The sequence below is a fragment of the Panthera leo genome, chromosome D2 (assembly GCF_018350215.1).
Source record: "Panthera leo isolate Ple1 chromosome D2, P.leo_Ple1_pat1.1, whole genome shotgun sequence".
NCBI lineage: Eukaryota > Metazoa > Chordata > Mammalia > Carnivora > Felidae > Panthera > Panthera leo.
Window position 1 is genome coordinate 1,100,559 of NC_056689.1, and position 3,936 is coordinate 1,104,494.

Genomic DNA, 3,936 nt, shown 5'->3' on the forward strand with positions numbered 1-3,936 from the left:
TGAGTTGCCCTTCCTCAACGGGCTTCCCTGTTTCCTCTCTTTGCTCTGACTTAGTTCTCTTGGTATTTTTTTTAGCAGCATCTAATTTTGTTCTATATATCCACTTGTCTTATTTCCCCTCATAAATGATGAGCTAATTTCCAGCAGGGTCCATGCTTTAATCATTTTAAGGAACATATTGAATTATTTATTGTAAATAGTCAATACATATTTGATGACTAACTAAATAAATGAATATGTGACTCTCACCACCTATATGTTCTAAATATTTCAACATCTAGAGAAATAGTTCATGACCTGCTTTTAGAATTGCATAGTAACTGGAAAGTTTCCATAAAGGGAGAAATACCTCATGAACTGCCTCAGGAACTAAGGCTCAGACACCCTTTTCACACATTATTTTCAGGTGCAAGGTGATTTATACCCCCTGTGAGTGGGTAGACCCAAGTCAGCCCAGGAGATATGGCCCAGCCTTATATAGAAGCAGGAGAAAAGAGCCTAGAATTAATGAGTTTGCACAAAATGCAAGAACTAGTGTGAAAATAAAAGGAAACAATCAGGAAATGAAGAGCCAAAGTATGCCTCCATTAAATTCAAGTATTGTGCCTGGTTATACTGAAGCACAACGGAGATACCAAAGCAAACATGCATTCAAAACACATTCATCAAACTTTCGAATTTTCCCAACTGGTTTCTGATACAAGGGATGCGGGAATGAATGTGGGATTCTCCTTTCCCTTGAAAAGATGATGCACGTAAACTCACATAATTTCAAGTGTGCAAAGTTGATATGTTAAAAATTGCACACATACCTCCAGTGATTGAAAGGGCGGGCCTACGCCGGCCGACTCCATCTTGTTCTGTGTCCTCCACCTTGAGTGACTGTGTCCCCGACATGACCCCTTTTCCGGGAAATCGCAGAAACCTCAGACCTCGCCTCCTCCCCTTGAGTAACCTCCCGCTCACCCGTTCAAACTTCCTGATCAAAACAGCCCAGCGACCTGCGTAACAGGACTCCGACCCTTCCCCAGCCAATCGGCTGAGGCCACAGCCATTACCTCACCAACTACCCCTAGGCCCCAATAAAACCTTTGTGCTTTTGAAACTCGCTCTCTCTCCCCGGTATCTCACCGCTGCGCTGCGTAGGTGCAGGTAGGGGATTGAGCTCGAGCTAGCTTGAATAAAGGCTCTTTTGCTTTTGCATCGGACTCGGCTCCCTAGTGGTCTTTGGGGATCACGAATTTTGGGCATAACATGATCACATGAATCCCACAGCCGTTAATGTTGAGAGGTGAGCGGGAGATAGTGACTGAATGTAAAAACTTCCTGTATTTCTCCACAGTTGTTCATTTTGGATGAAAGTTAGGATTACCAGTTGTAAATTTAGACCTGTGTCAGTTTTTAAAGATTGCATACAGCATAAATATGTGTTTAAGGATATTGTGCATGTCTGACTCCTCACTGCCTTCATTCAAATATTAGTATTTTAAGATTTTTAAAAGTGACTGAGAAGGAACCCAGAGAAACTATAAGAAATACTAATGGGACTTGAGAGATTATATTAGACTGTGAAATTCTCTGAAACCTAAGAGAGAAAAATACGTAGTAGAAAACAAGATGAGTGAGACAGGCATCAGGCATCAGAAATGGCGATCCAAGTGCCAAACCCCAACGTAGGGAAACTAAGTTACAGGTATAAGCACAGCAGAGGATTTCAATGTGTTTTTCCTACTGTGAGTACGTTCAACAGGTGATGCTTTCTTGTAATGAGTTTTTCCGCTAGCCATTAACAAGTCAAACAAATTGAGACTGTTTCAAAGGGATCGTGTTGGTTAAATGTAATGTAGACTGCTGTAAAGGGTCTGAATATTAGATATTTGGCCACAAGCCTGTTAAATTTTTTCTTAAAGTGCATAAACGAGTGCACTAACATTTTATTAATAACAACCATGGTAATTTAGAATGTCATATTACTGTTAGTGTAGATAGAAATTGAGGGCTTTCATTCAATAAAATATAATTAATTATGTAGATTATTAATTTTAAATTAGTATGTAGGCAATTTATCAGAGACAGACTCATTTATAGGTGGTTAGCAGATAATGCCACAAATGTGCACGGGATAGTAAGTCGAGTGATGCTTCTAAAATTAGTTATGTCCTCTTAGAGCTGCGTGAAATGAAAAAAGCTATGCCCTTATTTTAGAGAAGATGGAGATCTGGAGTATAAAATCTCATGTATTTTTCCAGATGAAATGAATAAAAATTATCCTGTAGTTTCTATTTAAAATTAAATGGATGACTTTAATTTTTGGTTCACTGCTTCGAAATAAAGGAGGCAGTGACTAACTAGTTATAGTTCCTCTCAGACGTATAAGCCTGCCCGATTCTGTGATTCCGATGATCTATAGTGGCTATGTGCATCAGCATGGGGTTGGTTTATTCCATATACTGATGACCCTAAAGTTTTGAAAGACATTTCTTTCTTACAGGGCTGTGCGTCCAAACTGGGTCACCAAGGAGGTTCTGCTAATCTGTCACTCAGACACTCCATTTAAAAACATGCCCTCCAGAACCACGCAGCCATAGGAAGAGGGGTGGTAAGTCTTGCTTTGAATTTTCACTGTTCACAAGGGGTACCTCTGCTAACATTTCATTAGGGGAAAGTCACATGACCGCATCTAACTTCTAAGGGGGCAGGGAAGAATAATTCTACCAGATACTAAAATACGTTTGAGTTAATTTTTTCCAGCTTTATTGAAATAGAGTTGACATGTAACACTGTGTAAGTTTAAGCGGACGACGTGTTGATTTAATACACATATATTATAAAATGATTAGCACCATAGTGTGAGCTAACGCCTGCATCATGTCACATAACAGGGTGAGAAGATTTGGCAACATCCCCTCCCCCTGCTTCCTGGTAACCACCGTTCTGGTCTCTTTCTATGAGTTCTGCTTTTTTAGAACCCAGGTATAATGGATATCATACAGTGTTTGTCTTTCTCTCCTGATACCTTGAAGGTCCACCTATTTGTCGTAAAGGGCAAGATCTCCTTCTTTCTCATGACTGAATAATATTCCACTACACACGCGCATGCACGCACACACCACATCTTATTTGTGCGTTCATCTGTTAAGACACTTCGGTTGTTTCCATATTCTGGCTCGTGTGAGCAGTGCTGCAGTGAGCATGTGAGTACAGGGAACTTTCTCATCTCCAGTCTTCATTTTCTTTGGGCAAATACCCATCAGGGGGCCTGCTGGGCCATACGGTAGCTCTATTTTTAAACATTTTGGGAACCTCCACACTGCTTCCCGCAGAGGCTGTACTGATTTATATTCCTGACAACGGTGCACAAGGGTTTCCTTTTCTTCACACCATGGCCAACTCTTGTTATTTCTTGTCTTTTTTATTTGTACCATTCTGACAGGCGTGAGGTGATATTTACACTTCCCTGATGGTGAGTGAAGTCGAGCACAGTTTCATGTCCCCGTTGGTCATTTGTGTGTCTTCTTTGGAAAAATATCCAGTTTCTCTGCTCATGTTAAAAACAGGGTTATCATTATTATTTTTGACACTGAGTTGTATGAGTTTTATTAGCCACTTACCAGACAGGTGATTTGCAAATATTTTCTCCCACCCAGTAGGCTGCCTTTTCTTATTATTGGTGGTTTGGTCTGCTGTATAGAAGCTTTTCTAGTTTGGTGAAGTGCCTCTTCTTTATTTTTTTCTTTTTTTGCCTTTGCCTTTGGTGTCAAATCCAAAAGATCATTGTCAAGACTGATGTCAAGAACGCTTTCCTCTATACTTCCTTCTAGGAGTTGGGTTAAGAACTGAACATGGTAACAACTAATTATTTTCCTTTAATTACTCAAGATGTTGTCATGTCAAAAATGTCATTCTAAGACAGTGATATCATTTAGCTCCTTGTTA

At 40.0% G+C, this 3,936-nt stretch overlaps 1 long non-coding RNA gene across 1 annotated transcript; it reads left to right on the forward strand.

The window, feature by feature from the left end:
* Positions 1-1,219: 1,219 nt before the first annotated feature.
* On the forward strand, positions 1,220-3,108 carry LOC122202474. The gene is made up of 3 exons (XR_006194687.1): positions 1,220-1,291; positions 2,492-2,599; positions 3,024-3,108. It is a non-coding gene; the product is annotated as an uncharacterized LOC122202474 (long non-coding RNA).
* The last annotated feature ends 828 nt before the right edge of the window (positions 3,109-3,936 follow it).